General features: G+C 41.8%; 1 long non-coding RNA gene across 1 annotated transcript in view; it reads left to right on the top strand.

Moving 5' to 3' along the window:
* LOC128420721 (uncharacterized) overlaps positions 1–21,452 on the top strand; it is a 32,197-nt gene extending 10,745 nt beyond the window's left edge. Inside the window, exon 3 of the long non-coding RNA XR_008332099.1 lies at positions 21,117–21,452. This is a non-coding gene — a long non-coding RNA (uncharacterized LOC128420721). The remainder of the gene's footprint in view (positions 1–21,116) is intronic.
* The last annotated feature ends 212 nt before the right edge of the window (positions 21,453–21,664 follow it).

Here is a 21,664-nt window from a genome sequence, read left to right as displayed (position 1 = left end):
CTCTCTCTCTCTCTCTCTCTCTCTCTCTCTCTCTGTGTGTGTGTGTGTGCAAAGGAAGGTAAGCAGGTCACAGTTGGGGATGGTGGAATAATTGTTATCCTTATTACTACAAACTATTAATTCCTTGGAATTCAATGTTGGCACTGGTGAAATTATTCCAGGGCAATTAATTCATTAATGTGTGTGTGGAAGTAATAATCATTACGGATCATTATAACAGAGCAATTATTAGTGCATTTGAAGTCATTGTTGGTGCTTCTAAGAATCATTCTAGGGCAATGAAATAATATTTTAAAAAATGTTTTTAAATAATTTATTATATGCATTGGTAAGAATTTTGGTTTGGCTTCAGCCCTCCCAGCTTTGACACATGACAACCCACCCTGCAAAGTGGGAGGGTTTGCAACAGAAAATGGGGTGCTTGGACCAGAAAAGTTTCACTACCCCTTGCCATACAGGGTGAAGTTTCCAGTGTACGTTCTCTAGTGCTTGGCCCGTGACTAATTGCCTGTGGCCTATGCATCCCTACTCCATGCATTCAAAAATATTGCTGTGCAGAGTGTTGCTAAGAACTTCTATCATTTGTACTCACCACTCCAAGCCTTGCTCCGACTTTGAAACTGAGTACTGTGTGGTCCAGTTTAGATGCCACACTTCTGGATCTCCAAACCATAGTTCAGGAACACGATGCTTCCTCATTCTCCCTTCCATTTCAGCCAAACTCTGGTAAATACTGACTTCAGACCATGTTTTCAAATCATGGTTTTGAAGTCCATTGGCTAACCATGGTTTGAAGCTTAGCAATGGCCATAGGTGCCAGATTTGAATGTCACTGTAGACTAAGATTGGCGCAATCTGGAAATGGAGGCGAAAATCCTTTTTTGGGAGACGAAAGAGGTGGTTAGAGAACAAGAAGGATTAAGACTGCGGGTTATAATCAATAGTCCTATTCAGAATAGATCCATTGAAATTAATGTAGATGACTAACTTATGCTCCTTTATTACAATGATTATACACTTGAGCAGAACTTAGCTAGATACAACTCAGAGCATGTGAGCCCATGGTGCAGCTTCAATAGTTTGGCAAAACAGCTCAGATGAGCCAATGTATGTGGCATTTCAGTGATATTGATACTTGAGAAATGGGCTATCGGACATGATTCCTACCCTAGACTGGAGAGAGTTTAGCAGTGTGGTCCTGCATGGGACCCAGGCATTACTTAAGCCGTTTCCTGCTCAGGCTAGCAATCCCTTTTCTTTTCTTTTCTTCCCTTCCTCCTCCTGCCTCATTATTCTTGAATTATGTCCGCATTTGAAATTGTTTGGAAGGCTAGATTAATTGCCTTCCCTTCATTCATTTATGCTGACATAACATCAGTGGCACTGTCTGTGCATTTCTCCACTTCTGAATAGAGCACTGCCAGCGCATTCAAGCATGAAGGCAACTTCATCATTGCTCCTGAATCAGCCGGAAGGTTTTGTTTGTAAGAGTTGGGTTAACATACAGAGAGGGCATGAAGATGTTCTCCTTCCTTTACATATCATTAGGGGTAGTGGAAGCTGCCTTGTACCAAATCAGACCATTGGATCATCGGGCTCAGTATTGTCTACATTGGAAAAGCAGCGGCTCTCTGGCATTTCAGACAGTGGTTTACGCCGACTGGTAAGATTTGTCTAGAGTTTCAGAAAGGAATCTTTCCCAGGCCTGTACCTGATGATGTAAGGGACTGAACACAGGAGCTTTTGCATGCACACCATGTGCTCTGCTACTGAGCTACAGACCTTCCCCAAGTTGTCCTGGTGATCACATGTGGAGCGATAAGACTATTTATAGGCTTATGGAAATACTCCTGTCTGACCAGAGCAAACAGCACTGCCCTGGCGATGCGCTGGAAAAACAAACAAGCACTTTAGGGCATTTTCAATGTGACTTCATGCCATAGGCATCCCTGATAATAAAAAAGAAAAATGCTCTCGTTTCAACCTTACAGCTACCTGATGCAAGATTTGAGGTGACAGCCATAAAACCTAGAAATGTCCTCATCAAACTAAGACAGGTGGCAATGCAGCTGCTTCAAAAGCCCATCCAAACATATGTATCTTTTCTTTCGGCAGTATTAGTATGCTGCGCCTAACTGTTACTAGGCAAAGTGATGTTAACAGCACCACAGATCACTTATTAATGTGGCACATCTGTCCTCTTTGTGTATAGAGACAAACAGCATTTCCATCAAGCAAGAAACTTGTGTACCATAAATCCTGATGAACCAAATGGCACGGGGATTTTTCCTCCTTCCTTTTGCAGGGAGGGCAGAAAAGGGAGGGTTGGTTTTAAATCCAGACAAAGTGACAGTCGGTTATCTCCTCTCATTATTTCACTGCCTAACAACAGATACAAGATCATTTTCTAGTGGTGCTCTTGGTATAGGTTGCAGCCATTCAGAATGAACTACAATATGTGAATTCAAGGTTTCTTTTTCCTTCCAATTCTGAAATCACATTTTGATGGGAGGGTTAACTATGGGCTAGATTGTCCAGTTAAAAACTATTATATACAACCCAAGTTGTAGGGATTTTCCATATTCTTATGTGGGGAATGTTCCATGTCCATATCCAGTTATAGAATCTCAACTTACAAACGTTGATCCATTTGGTCCAAGGCAAATGTTGCATTTTAATATTCTGAAGTCTGCTCCACTCTGCATTGATTGTGGCCAGTTCTACTGATGATTTGCACTGTTTTGTCCAATCCACTGGTGTTCAAACCACAACATAATGTAGGTTGTACCAGTGTATCACAATCCCATCACAACAGGACCCTGGAGAGACTTCCTTCAAGGAAGAGGTGTGGGACCCTCAGAGAAACCCAGCACATCTGGGGACCAGGAAGAACTTACTGTAGTCCTGAGATAGCCCCAAATACCTCGTCTCATTGACATGTTGCCTGATCCCTCTAACAGCCACTTCAACCACATCCTTCCTCAACCCCTGATTCTCCTCCTTTGTCCCATATTTCAAGATCAAACAGGACAGCAAACCCAATGGGAGAACTGGAGCCTGAATGTTCATTTGATGTCCAGGGGTCTATCACCAGGGTTTTCTTGGGGAGGAAGGATCTACTCAGGAGGAGGGAGGCTTCAGAGAGAATTCAGTTGTGAACTAAGACCTAGATTATCATATTGCTATTATAGAAACAACAGGTCCTTTGCTCAGCTGCCACACTAGGTGGTGGTCATGGGCACAGTGGCACTACTGCCACCTTGGGGACATAAGAGAATGTCAGGTGATCGGTTCAAGTACTGGCAAATACCTGGGGCAGGCTAGGCAAGCAGTATAGTTGTGCAACCCACCCTAAAAAACAAAACACCCGACAGATCTGCGGCTCTATAGTAGACAGCAGCATGGAACTAACCCCTCACTCAAAGAATTGTGGCCTTTGTGTCTTCATTTGATATGCCCGCTGATGCCTCTAAGACTGGTCATAGACTAAATGGCACCCAAGTGAGGAACTTCCTTGGTATTCTCTCCATTTCTTCAACTTTTGAATGCCATAGTATTTATTTCATTTGTAGTCCATTTAATAGGTTTGATTTATCACAGTCTCAATATGATAAATTTGCACACGTGGGTCTGGTCACAGTCTCTCTCTCTCTCTCTCCCACCCACACCACTACATTTTATTGAATGGTGTATGCCTTATGAGGAACGGCTAAGGGAGCTGGGCATGTTTAGCCTGGAGAAGAGGAGGTTAAGGGGTGATATGATAGCCATGTTCAAATATATAAAAGGATGTCACATAGAGGAGGGAGAAAGGTTGTTTTCTGCTGCTCCAGAGAAGCGGACACGGAGCAATGGATCCAAACTACAAGAAAGAAGATTCCACCTAAACATTAGGAAGAACTTCCTGACAGTAAGAGCTGTTCGACAGTGGAATTTGCTGCCAAGGAGTGTGGTGGAGTCTCCTTCTTTGGAGGTCTTTAAGCAGAGGCTTGACAACCATATGTCAGGAGTGCTCTGATGGTGTTTCCTGCTTGGCAGGGGGTTGGACTCGATGGCCCTTGTGGTCTCTTCCAACTCTATGATTCTATGATTCTATGATTCTATGATTCTTGTAAACATGTGAGAAAATTTACAAGAAGAAGAAACAATATTAACACAGTGCTGGCTATGCTTTACATGTAAGGTTGTAAGGTTTGTGTTAATCACATTGATTGTTACTTCGACAGCTGAATAGATAGACCATGACAAAGAACCCCCTCCCCTTCCCTACAAGGGCATCACCCCCAAGCCTGGCACTCTGCTCAGCTGAACAGCAGTGCCTGAAAACTGAATTTAGTCCAGACACATCTTTACCTGCCACCAAACCAACAATATCTCCCAAATACTGGCACCAAAGAAAAAGAATGGAGACCTAAAAACTTGGAGCAAAACTCTTATGAAATGGTGAAAACATCTTATCCAAGACAAGATAGCTCAGTTGGTTAGAACATAGTGCTGATAATGCCAGGGTTGCAGGTTCAATCTCCATAAGGCGCAACAGCATATTCCTGCATTTCAGGGGGTTGGACTAGATGATCCTAAGGGTTCCTTATAACTCTATGATTCTATGTCTGACTTAGGCTACAATCCTATCCACACATTGATTTCAATGGAGCTTACACTGTCAGATTTTATTGAAGTTGTTCAAAAGTACCGATGAAAAATAATTCTTTAAAGGTTACCACACAGAGATAAGGAGCTAAATCTCCATACAACACAACTTGATAGGGGGGAAATCCACAATAATCTAGTTCCTTTCTTTTTATTCTCCTCTTTAGAGAAAGGTTATTCCAAACATCAAGCACCACTGAGCTTTGTAGGCTCATCCTGCTGACTTATCCCTGTTAGAACAACCTAATTAGACGAAAGCTTATTTTGGAATTGTTTGTAATCAACTAGGGAAAGAGAATAAAAGCAGCCATATTATCTGAAATTTCAAGGTGTATGTTTCCCTATTAATGCTAATTACATTTATAAAATGGAAACTGTTTCCCTTTCCTGTTCTTGCTATAACACAAATGTGAATGCACCAGTTGCAATGCAAGGGCACACACAAACAGAAGCAAATAAACTAAAACAATTGGTTGTAAACATAATTTGTTGCATTCATCCAAGGGTGGAGAACCTGTGGCTCTCTAGGCATTGCTGGTCTGCATTTTCCACCCTCCCTGACTATTGACCATGCTGGCTGGGGTTGATGAGAGTTGGCATCCAACAACATTTGGGAAGACCATAGGTCTGCCACCACTGCCTTAACCAATACTGGGAATACTGGAGTATTAAGGTGCAGTAATACTTTAGGGATAGTTGACACACAACCTTGGTGATTTTTGCAACTGTATATGATGCAGTTTCCAAGATCTCAGATCCTGAGTCACAGCACATGGTGGCATGTTGCCTAGCACACCAATTAGTAAAGGGACCCCTGACCATTAGGTCCAGTCGTGGCCGACTCTGGGGTTGCGGCGCTCATCTCGCTTTATTGGCTGAAGGAGCTGGCGTACAGCTTCCGGGTCATATGGCTAGCATGACTAAGATGCTTCTGGCAAACCAGAGCAGCACACGGAAACTCCGTTTACCTTCCCGCTGGAGTGGTACCTATTTAACTACTTGCACTTTGATGTGCTTTCGAACTGCTAGGTTGGCAGGAGCAGGGACCGAGCAACGGGAGCTCACCCCACCGCAGGGATTCGAACCGCAACCTTCTGATCGGCAAGTCCTAGGCTCTGTGGTTTAGCACACCAGTTACTGGGGATAAATTGCAACAAAACATAGAGTCAATGCAGGTGATGAAGAAAGGTCTGTATTTACTACAAAATCTAAAAAGTGGTAAGAGTTATGCATGCAACCACTTTGCAGACACCACCAGAAGTGCCAAGTTGCCCCTAAGATTCAGGGGGCCTGGCTTGCATCACCTGGCTTGCATGTCATTGGGGGAGGCCGAGCCCTCTGGAGGAGCCGGCCACTGAACCTGCAATGCACAATGCACACTAGGCCCCTCAACATTGAGAGGGCCCAGCCCCCTTCCAACAAATTTTGAGGATGCTGACATGTCTTCAGCCCCCTGGATACCACCTTGACTGAACCAGCAGCTTAATTGAATAGTTCATTTACATGACTGACCTTAAATGTGCAAATGGACTCGTGTCAGATGTAGGATAAGGCTGTTACCAGTTACCCTAAGGAGCGGAGGGTATACACCAAATATACACAGAGTGACTAACATCTAGTTGAACTGTATTAGAGAGCAGGTTTGATGCTGGGTGCCACAGAACAAGGCACATTAGCAATTTCAGGACCATGGATAGCTCCACATGAGCATCTTGCTCCAAGAAAGGTTGAGGCCAAACTGATCCCTTTTAAGCCTCTAAGCTACCTCTCCCAGGCTCTTCCCTCTTGTGACCCTTAAAGGATCAACCCTCTGACCTAAAGATGAACACTTCTCCTCCTTTCCATTTTGGGCAGCGGTGAAGGTGGGGATGTCATTCAGCTGGACTTTCCAAAATGAGACAGCCCCTTCTGCTTTGCAGCTATAGGCAACTCTCTCTGTGTCATTAGAAGAAACTTCCCTAGTGGCTAATTGTTCTACATACATTTCACCAACAACTTGGCAACTTGAGTCTAACAAAGAAGTAATAAGGCTCTGTATAATTAAATAAATGTTCACAGAGTTGCTTTCATTTATGGTTACTATGGAAGGAACACATAATTGGCTCAGGGGGAACAAAAAGAGCATATTTCTTGCAAAGATCGCTGAAAAGGAATTGTCTCCGTTTCTTGTCTAAGCCATATCCCTGTACCTTTTTTTCATTAGAGTGAACTCCAATTTGCATTAGCCTTTCCTATGAAAACCCCTTTTGTTTTCTAGAAAGAGGCTTTGTTATAAAGGCAAGAAGAACATAAAGACAACTTAATTCCAGAATCCTGTGATGTATGTTGATACAATTTCTACTGCATGAACAAAGGGAATGAATTTTTTTTAAATTACAATCTCCCTAATAGGACATCTCCAATTATATGGTGAAGAACCCAACTCAGTGGTAGAGAAGCTACTTTGCATGCAGAAGGTCTCAGGTTGAATTTCTGGTTACTCCAGGTAAGGCTAGTGAAAATGTCCTGCTGAAATGCTGGAGAGCTGCTACCAGTCAGTGTAGACAAAACTGAGATAGATCAGGCCTAAGGGCCATGTTAATTTCTGGGCAACCTGTCAGTGGTGGACTGGGGCAAGTGAAAAAAAAAGTGGGCAAAGCAACAGATACAGTACAGTAAGTACTTTGCACAGTAGGCTAGGTGTGCACTCACACACCCCATGAAGGCATGCAACAGGCATTACAGGGTTCAAGGAACTATTCCAGCCAGGCAAAAGACTTGGGGTGTGAATCATGGCCATTGAGCAGGGTAGCCTGGCAAGCTGAGGGCCTGATGGAGAAACCTAGCAGCCACATTTGGTCCTAGATTCTTCATCCTTGGTCTAGATATGATGTGATTCAGTATAAGGCAACTTGTTATATTCTTAATTACCTGCAATGGCTTCAAGGTATATGGTTGTTGTTGTTGTTGTTGTTGTTGTTGTTGTTGTTGTTGTTGTCTGTCAGGCTTGAGGAATCCTCTCCCTCCCCCCGATGGCACAAAGAGGCAGGGAGGAAACAAGAAAGTTATTACGTATGATTTATTCAGTTATCACAGTAAAATACAAAGAATGCCGGTCATTCCTCCATAATGGAGTTGCTCGCACTGAATTCCTCCTTCTTCCCTCTCTAGCAACAACACCTGCTTCTATAGCTGGGGTCAGCAAAATTTTTCAGCAGGGAGGCGGTCCACTGTCCCTCAGACCTTGTGGGGGGCCGGACTATATTTTGGGGAAAAAATGAACAAATTCCTATGCTCCACAAATAACCCAGAGATGCATTTTAAATAAAAGGACACATTCTACTCATGTAAAAACACACTGATTCACGGGCCGTCCGCGGGCCGGATTTAGAAGGCGATTGGGCCGGATCCGGCCCCCGGGCCTTAGTTTGCCTACCCATGTTCTATAGCATCTGTCTGTGGACAATTGTCTCTGCTTTTTGTTCTAACAACCTTAACAAACGCCGCGTTTTGAGAGAAGAGGGGTCAGGTATTCTGCGCAATGACTTGTTAGCTAGCTGCTTTATCTCCCCTCCTCCTAACACAGCATAACTCGGCTGTTCGCCTGTCTCTGAGCTGCTATCTTCCTCAAAGCCCTGCTGTAATTTGAGATTGCCTTCCTCCTCAGTGTAAGCTACAGGAGAAGGGCGGGGAGACCTCCACCATTCCTTCTCTTCTTCGGTACACATTATTATTATGCTGCCCATCTGACTGGGTTACCGCAGCCACTCTAGTCAGCTTCCAGCATATATAAAAACATAATAAAACATTACACCTTAAAAACTTCCCGATACAGGGCTGCCTTCAGGTATCTTCTAAAGGTTGTAGTGTTACTTATCTCCTTGACATCTGATAAAAGGGTGTTCCATGGGGTGGGTGCCACTATCGAGAAGGCCCTCTGCTTGTTCCCTGTAACCTCCCTTCTTGCAGTGAGGGAATCGCCAGAAGGCCCTTGGAGCTGGACCTCAGTGTCTGAACGAGGGGGGTGGGGTGGAGATGCTCCTTCAGGTATACAGGTCAAAGTTCACCACAGCCTTCAATTCAGATGCCATCATTAGGTGCACAGTGATAAAACAACAACCTCTAAGTAGTTATTTATCTGAAAGATTGTGCTTCAACTCTGACAAAGTTGATGCTGAGATCGCCGAAGAATTGATGCTTTTGAATTATGGTGCTGGAGAAGACTCTTGAGAGTCCCATGGACTGCAAGAAGATCAAATGCATCCATTCTTAATGAAATCAGCCCTGAGTGCTCACTGGAAGGACAGATCGTGAAGCTGAGGCTCCAGTACTTTGGCCACCTCATGAGAAGAGAAGACTCCCTGGAGAAGACACTGATGCTGGGAAAGATGGAGGGCACAAGGAGAAGGGGGCGACAGAGGACGAGATGGTTGGATAGTGTTTTCGAGGTTACCAGCATGAGTTTGACCAAACTGCGGGAGGTAGTGGAGGACAGAGGTGCCTGGCGTGCTCTGGTCCATGGGGTCACGAAGAGTCGGACACGACTAAACGACTAAACAACAACAACAACAACATACGGCATTGGTTCTCTTTCAGGTATCGGATTGCTAGGCATTCATTCTGCATTTATTCTCAGTAGGATTTATTACTTGACTCTGTAGTCTTTAAATTATCCCGTTGAACACTTGCATAAATAAAGACAGGACTGCAAATGTATCATTTCTTTTGGTGAAATCTACTGCATAAATTATCCCGAATGGCTATGTCATATATAAACTTAAAATGAATAATTTAATTGCAGATCTGTCATGATGAGGATTGATATACCTTCCTACCTACAAAGAGGCTAAATTAAAAGCTGTAGTACCATAATGTTCAGTTGCATATGCTAGTGGTGGCTTGCTAGGTTATATCTATACCTATCAAAAGCTAAAGCAGGGTTGGGGAACCAGTGAGCCATCCAGATGGTGAACTCCAACTTCCATCAGTCCCATATAGAATGGCCAAAGGCCAAGGATGATGGACACTGTAGTCCAGCAACATCTAGAGGGCTGCAGGTCCCCCATCCCTGATCTAGAGGAGTAATGTATTCATCACAAATCAGATGTATATTTAGCAGAACATCTAGTATTTTCAACAGCCTCATACCATTTTGAATTGACTAGTAGGTTGCTGAATGATTTGCAGTAGATCAGCAATTGGCTCCCAGTTGCTTAGCACTAGCAATAAACTCCTCTTTTTTCCTTCTAAATTATGCTTCTAGATTTAGAATCCTAGATATGTAGTCACTCAGGTGTCGGTTTGTATTGTGTGTTGGGTCATTCAAGCTGATGGGAGTGCAGTAGGTAATTTGCTCCACCCCTTCAATTATTTTTGCATCTGGTTCCACTCACTATTTTGTAACTCTTCAGTCAGTAGCCCTTAGGGTTTTAGTAAAACAACAAAGTAGGCCACACAAACCTGATGTCTGCCCATAACTTTATAAGGTAGGGCATGGTATCTAGCTTCATCTTTTAAAAAAATCCAACAAAGGAAAAGCAATGACTAGAGCAATAGCAATAGCAATAAAATGTAAACATTCAAGTAGTCTCATATATTTTGAATACAACCTGGCACATGGATATATCTCAATAGCTAACATTTTGAGAGATAGGCTTTCTCTCACATTTTGGCTTTCTCTAACATTTTGGACAGCATTCTTGTCCATGTCTTTTTGATGGGCAGATGGAAGCATACTTTGTTTACTGTATTAAAATTAAAACAGCTGCTTTATTGTTTTCTTAATAGCATGTAACTCTGGGATCAATAAAATTGAGGAAGGGCAGGCTAAATATCAAATCAACCAGCAACATGATTTAGCCCCGAATAAAGTGGTTATTTTTTTCCTTTCTGTTTTAAGGAGAGGAAGGTAATATTCATTAATATTCTAGGTCTTGCCTAGCCAGTCTTGTGGCATTCATATTAGGCTGCTTAGATCTTGACACGTCTACTGTCATGTCTTGGTTAATCTCAACTTCTTTTTGTAGCCTAGGGTTAAACTTCCATATTCGTGCAAAATAGATTATGAAGGTGATGGAGCTGTAAATTGTTTCCTCAGACTTTGCAGTTTCTGAGCTGAAAAACATAAAATAAAATTGAATGTATCCTGATACAAGCATGGTGTGTAACAACTCTGCATTGTATAGATGATGCACAGAGAAGCAAAAGAAGATGAGTTTACACAAGATGAAAGCAAAGCTGGCAAATGAAATAAGGGGAAAGGACTTTGAAATATTTTTTTAAATGTAATGGTGGAATAGTGGGGATGGAAGCAAAGAAGGAATTACCAATAACAGACAAAACAACAACAACAACAAGTATGTTTGTTATGTTTAGAAAGGGCTAGCCTGGCACTTTTATTCCTCAGCATTCCACACTAGTCTTGGAAGGCAGAAAAAAGTGGTCGATTTCTTTCCCGTTCCTGGACAATTTTAAGTAGAGCATACCGTAGATTTTCCTTTACTGAACTTATTTATTAAAAGGATTTATTAATCCTTTCAAGTCATTTTTGATATTCAGGGCAGCATGAAATTTCATTCATTTGTGGCTACAAATAATGGCTGATATGAGACCAGAAAGCTGAATCGTATGAACTAGTCATACAAAGCAATTTTTTAATCATAAATGTTTGCAGGTGTTGTAACTCAGTTTTATATTTTTGCATGGAGTATCCAAACTGATATATTGTTTGTCTCTATTATATAACGTGTGTACATTCAGAGTTCACTGAAAAAGACCCTTGGTTGAAATGCATTTGGTTAATTGTATTGTTTTATTTGAAACCCCCCCCCCCATGAATATTTATTGGTTACATCACAACTGAGTTGTTGAGTTGGCATCCATCTATCTTGGGAGACAATGGAGGACTGCACCTTTGGGGGAGAGGGCAAGCTGTTGGAAGGTTTCAGCATTAGGAGACATTAGGAGATGTGAGGCAGTCACACATCTTTTCGTAGCATGTAGTTCTGCTTGCTGGTGTAAGTAATAATCTATGTGCAACGTTTCTCCTGCAACCAGCTTTCAAAAGGCACTTTAAAGTGTTTTTGAAAGTTCAGTGGGGGAAACTGCAGTCCAGGGATTGTTGCCTAATTGTTTAAAAGGGTTTCTGGCTTTCAAAATCTTGCAATCACTTCAGCTTCTGGGTGTTCAGAGCAAAAGTAGAATAAGAAGATCCTCATTCTCCCAAGTCTATACGTAATCACAAATCACACAGGGTGTTCTGAGAACAATGGAGTGTGGCTGGAGACTGTAATGGGCTGGATGAGGGCCAACAAAATGAAACTTAATCCAGACAAGATGGATGTAACCTCCATATTAGATTACCATAATGTCCTCAACTTGGGGCTGCCATTAAAATCAGGGGCCCAAGGTGGCACACATGGTTCTTCCTCCTCTCATGTTAGCCTCACAACAACCCTGTGATGTAGGTTAGGCTGAAAGGCCACCCAGTGAGCTTCATGACTGAGTACAGATTGGAATCCTTATCTCCCTGGTTCTAATGAAAGTAATATAACACTGCATTATATTGTGGGGAAATAACAGAATCGTAGAATCGTAAAACGTGTACGGGTATATTAGGCAAGATTGCATGCAATATATATATTTATATGTAATATGTTAGTCAATTACTGAGTGAGGCTTGTACCTCCACAGCTTGTGAAAGGGACAGAAGTCATGAAGATGTAAAAATCAGTTCCTCGGTCATCTCAAGGAGTAGTCAAGCAGACTCTCTGGCCCTGCTTTCTTGATCTGGAACATGACCTCCAGTTAATCTTCAATTAAGTCCTCTGCCTCTGGCCTATTTAATCCTTGTCTTTCTGTTGTGGGAGCTTATTACCAACACTCTTATATATATATATATATATATATATATATATATATATATATATATATATGATTATTTTATTTTGACAAAGTAATAATTATACATAAACAAATATAACAATGTGCACCCTACCACCGAGACCATTCCATTTTAACTATCCATCCTCCCCAAATTTCAACACCTCTTGTGATGGTTTGGTCCCTTTCCATTTTAACAGTACAAATTCTACAAACACCATCCATATCTCCTCAAAATCATTTCTCCTGCATATTCCCCATCTTACATTAATGGCGCATGTTAATTTATCATTAATAGCTATATCCCACACCTCTTTATACCATTCTTCCATTTTATATTCTGCTTGCCCCTTCCACTTCCTAGCTAGAATGACTTGTGCAGCTGTCAATAAATTTGCAAGCAAGTCCTTCATTGCCTGCATGCCTTCCACCCCATCATAAATTGATAATAATGCTACCTCTGGACTTTTGGTCAGCTTTAACTCAGTGATTTCTGTTATCTCCTTAAACACCCTTTGCCAGAGAATTTGTACATATTTACACCCCCATCACATGTGAACATAATTCTCGGTTTCCTGGCATCTTCTCCAACATAACAAAGAATATTCCTTGTTTATTTGATTTAATCTGACTGGTGTTAAATGCCATCTCCAAATTAATTTATAATAATTTTCTTTTATTCTTATAGACAACATAGACAACAACACTCTTTTTGAGCATCTCATTGACTCGGGCCTTGTGGATGCTTGTTCAATTGCACCAGAGTTTGCCCAAGGCCCAAGACTACCTGTTTGTTTAGCTCTTCCTCAGACACCTGCTGTTGGCTCCTTCACCATGCAAGGTGTAGAGGAAGCTTACCTGGGGTAGGGCCTTTTATACAGTGCTACAGAAATTCTGAAATTCCCTCCTGTAGGAGGTTCATTCCATCCTTTTATTGTGGACCTTCTGGTGACAGGTCAAGATCATGCTGTTTATTTCTGGGGTCATTTGGAGCCCCCCCAGACAGATTTTCTTTTATTTAGTTGCTGGGCTGTCCCTTTCTTCCCTCAGCTGTTATTAGCTCAGAATGTTTGATGCTTTTAATTTTTTAAAAATGTCTTGTTAGCTGCTTTGAAGGACCTTGGGCACAAAAGACGGGTGAAAAGTATTTTTAAAATAGATATATCTCGCCCATAGATTTAACAAAAATAAAGAAATCCTTGCTAATGAGCAGTGGCAAATCCTCATATTATAAGAAAATTAAATAAAGTGACACATTAAATTAGTTGTGTTTAATTAACGCAGCATAAAATGTTGCCCTTTTAATCACCAGCAACAGCATCATGTTGATTGGACCTGTAAACGATGGCTCTCAATTCAGTCTAAATGTATCATTTTTAAAAAAATTGCTTTTTTAAAAATGCAATCACATTCCATGGGCTCATCCCCTAGATGAAGATACTGACAAATGCAGTAAAGCCACTTCATTTAGAGAGAGGATTAATAACTTCAAAGTTGGAAGCAGAATGGAAGTGAAAGGTGAAATTCAATACAGTTGAAGGCTAATGGAAATGTTTCAATACTTTTAAGTACTAAGTTACTTCATATTTCATGTCTGGGTTTGTTTGGTTTTATTTTTTATTTTTTAAAATGTATCTTAAACCCTAATTTATGCAGCCCCAGAATGGTAGTCCCTTTAGTCTGGTAGCTGCAGCAAACGTAAAGCCATGAGGTATCTTAGACTAATAGATTTCTTGCAGCTTTTTAGGGTCAGAAGCCACTTTGCTAGATGTGAAAGCAGGCATAATAGTCATCAGGAAAAGCACCAGTGTTTACAGAATAAGAAGCCTAGCTGCTTTGGGATATTTTCCTCATTCGTAGACTGAACACACAGATGTGAGGGGGAAATAAAAAGTAGAGTTATGCACAAATAGTCTCCCAAAATTCTCCATCCTAATTGTGGGCAGAAAAAAATGCATTAGGGGCAGGGCCGGAATTAGATGAAGGGAGGCCCTAGGCTACTCTACTTGTGAGGTCCCTCCTAATCCCCCACCTTCACAACTAGAAGAAAATGAAAGTGTGTTATAAACAAAATTGAGCGAAGCCAAGGATGATGACCGGTATTTAAAATTCTGCAATTCACAATTTCACCTCTAAAGGACGTAAGATATTATTGTTAAATGCCATGGTGATTTTAAAAAAATCTGCAATTCACAATTTCTCCTTTAAAGAACATAAGATATTATTGTTAAATACCATGGTGATTTAAAAAAATTAAAATTAACACTGAAAAACTTTTGCAATAACTGAAGGCCGGGTCTTCCTGTTATATACTTGCTGGGATTGACAAGGCATCTGACCCTCACCTGAATCTCATAGCTCTCCTGACGAGTCCTTTGGTCTGCAGCCACGGTGTGGAAATAAAGGATGAGATTGCCCACCAGATACCAGACACTCTACTATTCAAATTAGGCCCCAGTGTTTTTGTTACACTCCCCTTCTCAATTAAGTAATCAACTTTAATCTAGAATTTAAATTCTCAAAACTTTCTTATTTGTTAATTCGAGCAAGTAAACTACTGCTCTCACTTCATTACAAACAGTGTTTCTACCTGCAACATACTTGAGCAAACCTGCTCCTTTTCCTTTCACAGATATTTTGTTGCCATTTGCAACTGTAGCTGCCTCTGATTAGTTATCATTTAACTCTTGGGATAAATAATTAGCATCACACGTCATGTGCATAGAAGTTGCCGAAACAATTAACCAACTAGAAGGATTACTGTTAATAGCATCAGTTTTCCTAGAACTTGATATTGCTGGATAGTTTTGATGAACTGCAAAAGCATTTTTAGTTTGCTTTCTGTTGCCACCCTGGAAATTTTCTTTATTAGTCCCACTTTGTTTTGTATGATTCCTTGCAAATGAGGGAAAACAACTTTTCTGCTTGCATATGTTGATAATATAATTTTGGTTACTGAGGACAAACAAGATTGTACAAAAACAAGATTGGGTACAGGCCTGGCCAGGATATAGGCGTCTTGACTGTGACAAAGGTGACCTGTGTGCTTACTTGCTTGATTAACAACTGTTAGGAACTTCAAGGTCCCTTTTCTCCCTTCTTATGGTCTTTGTACTGGACCTGGAAACTCCAATATACAGCATTCCATATCAAGAAGGAGGGCAAGTGGGTACCCTATCAAATGACAGAGCAGGAGCTACACAGAGCAGGGCCTTTTCACTGGTGGTGCCCATTGTATACCTTGCTCTTCCCAGACCCGCTATATTTTGGTCTGTATTTTGGAGCTTTATAATTTAGGAAGACTAACGCTGATGTATGAGCGGATTTTATTTGCTGCTATTCTGGGCTTCTGGTGCACCAGGGTTTACACCAATGTAATAGAGTTCACCAGGTTGCCAGAAGGGATACAATTTATGAGCTTCCTCCATTATCTGCATAGCAGGGGGTGTTCAGTCAACAGTGCAAAGGCTGAGCTGAAGCATTCCCTGCTGGTTACCTGCTATCAGCAATAGGGGTCACTGTTTGGTAGTCCCCGATTGGTTAGCTGTCAGATTCTAGAGCTCCCTATTGATGGCTCTTAAGTAATTCACAAAATACAGAGTCCATTCATAAAACACAGTGTTCATTATAAAGCAGTAACATAAATCTTCATTGCTACATACCGGGTGTATATTTCAGTGGTTGAACGTACAGGTTTATGGCCATGCTGTAATGTTGTGCTTATGCGACTGTGAATAAAAGGTGGCTGGGCTCATTGTCTCAGGGTTTGGGGCAGGGGGGAGAGGTGACAAAACTGATTTCCAATAAGTTGTTGTTGTTGTTTAGTCATGTCCGACTCTTCGTGACCCCATGGACCAGAGCATGCCAGGCACTCCTGTCTTCCACTGCCTCCCGCAGTTTGGTCAGACTCATGCTGGTAGCTTCGAGAACACTGTCCAACCATCTCGTCCTCTGTCGTCCCCTTCTCCTTATGCCCTCAATCTTTCCCAACATCAGGGTCTTTTCCAGGGAGTCTTCTCTTCTCATGAGGTGGCCAAAGTATTGGAGCCTCAGCTTCATGATCTGTCCTTCCAGTGACCACTCAGGGCTGATTTCCTTAAGAATGGATGTGTTTGATCTTCTTGCAGTCCATGGGACTCTCAAAAGTCTCCTCCAGCATCATAATTCAAAAGCATCAATTCTTCGGCAATCAGCCTTCTTTATGGTCCAGCTCTCACTTCCATACATCAACCATGGCTTTCCAATAAGTGCCCTCCCTTTATTTCCATAACAAGTCCTTGAGTCTGTACTCTGAATAGTGACAACAGGGACCTAGAACATGCAGGGCTTGTCAGTCCAACCCCCTGCACAGTCTCATCAGGGCTGACCTTAAGACAATTGGAGCAATTGGGCCAAATTGGGCCCTGCGTGCAGCTCCTAAGGGGGCCCCTGCACCAGGGCAATCTAGATGGATTTTATTTGTATCTATAAGATTTTGCAGACCAAAAAAAAAAAAAAAAATTCAAGATGCGCCCCACTGCTTCAAATTGGGCCCCACTGGCTAGCCCTGAGTCTCACAGTTGCTGGGCATGAGTTGCCCTGCCCTTGCATGAAGTCTTGGGTTTGCAATTTTGGAAGAGGGGAGTCTGCCCGCTGGGGAGCAGGCGGGCTGGCAAGGCCCCCAGATTTAGAGGCTCTAGGCTTCAGCCTACTTAGCCTATACATAAATCTGGCCCTGATTAGGGGAGAGAACCATTTCAGTAAATTTATCTAGGGAAAGAGAAATTCTTCACCAATTAATTCCAGGGGGATTGAGTTCACCATTAACGGTTGTAAACCAGCACAGTGTCTTTGTCCCCACCACCCACAAAAAAGCTGGTGAACATCCTGTGACAAAATGGCACTCTCTAACTCAGAAATTATCTCAGAAGAATTTTCTTTGAGAAATTTCAATCCATCTCTCGCACATGCTAGGTGTCTCTCACCTCTGTGTGTCCACCTAAAGGTCTGAAAGGAGCTTCATGTGTGTCCACCTCTATGTATCCCATAATAATAACAACTGACTGCAGTTGTCTCCAGATGCTAGTTATCTCCAGATGCTAGTTATCTCCTGCCAAAGAGTCATTTATGGATACAGCAATCAAGAAAGCTCATCGGTGTATCATGGCATTTCTTCTTTCTGCACCCCTCCCAGCAGTCATTTCTCCTTTGGTCACTGCTGTGAATACATAAGTTGTCTCCAAGCACTGCATTCATCTGCAAGGTTGATCGGGACTACCTGGCTTAAGGTGGGCAATAGCTGACCAGTGAGACACAATGATCTCTCCCACCGACAAAGGCAACCTGTAGTGCTCATACCTTACGCCAATCAGTCTGAGTTTAATAACGCCTAACTGCTGCCTCCCACATTGTCTTTGCTGCATTAGCAGCAGGGAAGCAATCTCTCTGGAGTGCAAGCCTGGGCAGTGTGTAGAGAGGGCCTGGACTGCCCAGCAGTGGTGTAGCATGGGTTGCCAGGGCCGTGGGGAGGGTGTGGATTGGAGGGAAGGAAATGGACAGAGTATGCATAGACATTCAGTTGCCTAATGGCGTCCACATCACCCAGGAGATCGCAGCTGCAGAGATAAGAAGAGTTGTTCCATTGTCTGGAGAGGTCATTTTCTGGTTCACATGGGGAAGCCATTTTCAATGGAGCTAAGTGACGGAAGTATGCAGCAGTATTGAGGCAACACAGGGTGTTTAAATTTTGTGCCCCTAACAATTTTGCATTCAGGGCAACTGCCTCTGTGCCTCCCTGCCTCTCACGCTACACCACTGCTGCCCGGACATTATGACCCCACTCTTGGCCTTGTTGATATGGTCCTAAGGAAAGCAAAGCAGTACATTTGGCACCAACTTGGCTTCAGGAATTGCTGGAAAGAAGCATACAAGATGCTATCCAGCCACCTTAGGGATTCTACATGGTATTTGCATAAGGTTTACTTCTTAGCCCTTCTTCTCCTGAAGATGTCCTGCAAGGAAGCAAGTAATGGTTATCGTCTAATTTTTATCAGAGGGAATCTTTCATCTAGAGGCCTCGGAAGGTTTGATCTGAAGTCTCTTGCCATACAAGGTCTTCAGCAAGGCTTAAGGTTTTACTTTAATTGGCTGTGTGGGGAAAGGGTTGATAATAACTCTTGTATTTATATTCTTAGGTAAGCTGGTTCTTTGTTCATACTAATGCATTTTGCAGATTTTCCTTTGATGAATTAGAGCACTTACTTTCATTTTCCAGAATTGGATGTAGAAGTAATATCTAGATATTATTTTGGAGCAGGACAGGAGCCTTATGATAAGGAGTCCAATGCGAGACACGGTAGTTCTCAAGAACATTATCAAGAGTATGGCAAAGAGCCATATTGTTAGTTTGTAGCACTCATCTTAGATGGCATGTAACTGCGTATAGGGAATACTGCAGACCTTGGAACTACAATAAACCCCATAGGCTTGCACTTTTTATGAACTTGAGATCCATCACTATGTCCTTTACTATCAGCTCAAGATGCCATTTCTCCTCAAGCACTACAGGAACACAGCTTTGCCACACTGCAGAAATGTCTCGGCCTTGGCAAATGTGTCTCTATTTATATTGTTCTCCCTCCAATGCTCAATATACAATTTTTTAAATTCAATCATTCCATTAAGTTCAGCTACATTCCATTCTTATAGGCGAGTCCTTTGAGGGGTGTTATTGGTGAATGTGTACACACAGAAACTTTACAAAATTTTATTTTGCCAAGAAGAAGCAGATTTTATTGGTCCATGTCTATGCAACCCAGGAACGCTTAATTTTTTTTAAAAAAAAATAGACTGTCTAGCAAACCTACAGGTATATTTCACAAGAAAAAGATAGTAGAACCATAGAATCTTATAGTTGGAAGGGACCCCAAGGGTCATCTAGTCCAAGCCCCTGCGATGCAGGAATCACAGCTAAAGCATCCATGACAGATGACTATCCAAAGTCTGCTTAAAAACCTCCAAGGATGGAGAGTCCACCACCTCTCGTGGGAGTCTGTTCCACTGCCGAAGAAGCTCTTACTGTCAGAAAGTTTTTCCAAATGTTTAGTCGGAATCTCCTTTCTTGCAACCTGATATTCTCAGAGGACTACATATGGCAAATTGGAAGCACAGATTACCCTTTGAGCTCAAAGCCAACGGTCTGGGTGGGTTTTTGCAAGTAGAGGATCAGAGTGAGAGGATTCCTTTAAAAATGTGTTTATCGTCTTTTTAACCCAACCTTCCTCCAAAGACCTGAGAGTGGGCTACATAACCACACAACCCCTCCATTTTAGAACATTCCTGTGAGGTGCATTAAGGTTAGATCAGGCATAGGCAAACTCCGGCCCTCCAGATGTTTGCGACTACAATTCCCATCACCCCTGACCACCGGTCCTGTTAGCTAGGGATGATGGGAATTGTCCCAAACATCTGGAGAGCCGGAGTTTGCCTATGGGTTTGCCTGGGTTAGAGGTAGCAAGTGACCCAACATCATCCACTGAGAGCTTCATTGCTGAATCGGGATTTGAATTGTGGACAGCATTTCCTACTCAGATTAGATCCATTGAAGTTGGTCACAACTACCATATTCGTTTCATTTTTTATATAATATTTTTTATTAATTTTTAGCATACAAAAATTTTAAAGACATACCACACAAATTATTATACATATGTCCTTGTTTGGACTTCCTCCAGCATCTCTGATAGCCTTCCGTCTTGATTATTTCTCCTGCAATTCTTAACTTAATATTGCCTTTACATTTTCAAGCAAATCATTTCTCCCTTTCCATTTTTACAATATTTCTTAAATTACTCCTCACAGAACTTCTTGTAGTCCACCATATTCGTTTCAATGGGTCTTCTGTGAACACGACTTAGCTGAATACAGTTCTGAGTCTCCCTCGCTTTCACCATTGGCCTCTGGCAGCCAGATGTCCATTGGATGCATATCTGGTGCATTATAACACATCATGAAGATGAGTGCGTTATAATAAGTACAGCACAAGCCAAAATCTAGAATTAAATTAACCTGAGATGGATAATGTACTAGATTTGCTTAACATGCAGCTGAACAAACAGGGATCTCACTGTGGCCTTTTAAAAAAGGAATTTGTTAGTATGACTCTGATAAGAACACAGTGTGGTATTTAGTGTTCCAAATATATTTTGATTGTGTGACTTTTTGTTAAATTTATGAGAGGCATTTATCACACAGAGAGCACTCAGCAATGTACAATCCAGAGATACTCAACCATCTCTCTTTAGCTTGAGTAAAGTTGCCTAGATAGAACACTTCTAGAACCACCTCTGGCCTTTCCCTTCCCTTTTGCTTCCTTCTTGCCTTGTTACACAAAAATAGGGGTATATAGAAAAGATCTTCCACAGCATGAGAGATCAAAAAACAAACAGTGCTGTAAAACCATTCAACAATTCTTGGCAAGAATCCCTAAAGGTAGGCGTAAAATACTAGCAGAGTACTATGAGGCAGAGGTCATCGTAAGGGAGTCACAGCCAATTTCAAACCCTGTCTGTTTCCAAAAAAAAAAACCCCCACATTGATACACACTCAAACGTATTGTTATGTTACAGATCTGGAGGTTCAGTATTGTGGAATACCTGGGAAGAAAATGGTGAAAGTTGTGAGGTTGAGATGCTCTGAACAAAAGGTTGGCACTACCTGAAGATCCAACAGAGTTCCAAAGAACATAAAACATCTGTCAGAGATGAACAGCGGGAACAATATCTGAGCAGAGCCACGAGGGGGAAGGCAAATTCCTTTTTCAGGTGCTTTTTTTAGTTCTGTGAAAAACAAGGACCAAAAGCCGTGTGAATCAAAGCTTCATAAGCAAACCCCGAAGAGATGGCATGCCTCAATATTAGTTAGGAATGAGAATTTTGTATTTCCCCACCATATTTCAAAAGTATAGCTATTCTTCTTCTTCTTCAGTTATTATTAAATGCATGTCCATGGTGCTTCATGAAGAACAAAAGGGAAGTTTCTGAGAAGCATATGTAAACCTCTTAGAGGTTTTTAGTGATTAAGCGGTATATAAATCAATTAAATAAAATCTAAAGTTCAATACGGGAAGACTGTGGGGCGAGAGGAGTTCAGTTATACATGCCTTGGCTTAGTTACA

This window comes from Podarcis raffonei, chromosome 9, assembly GCF_027172205.1.
Source record: "Podarcis raffonei isolate rPodRaf1 chromosome 9, rPodRaf1.pri, whole genome shotgun sequence".
Classification (NCBI taxonomy): Eukaryota; Metazoa; Chordata; class Lepidosauria; order Squamata; family Lacertidae; genus Podarcis; species Podarcis raffonei.
Note: the sequence above shows the minus strand (reverse complement) of the source record. Positions and strands in the feature narration are given on the sequence as shown.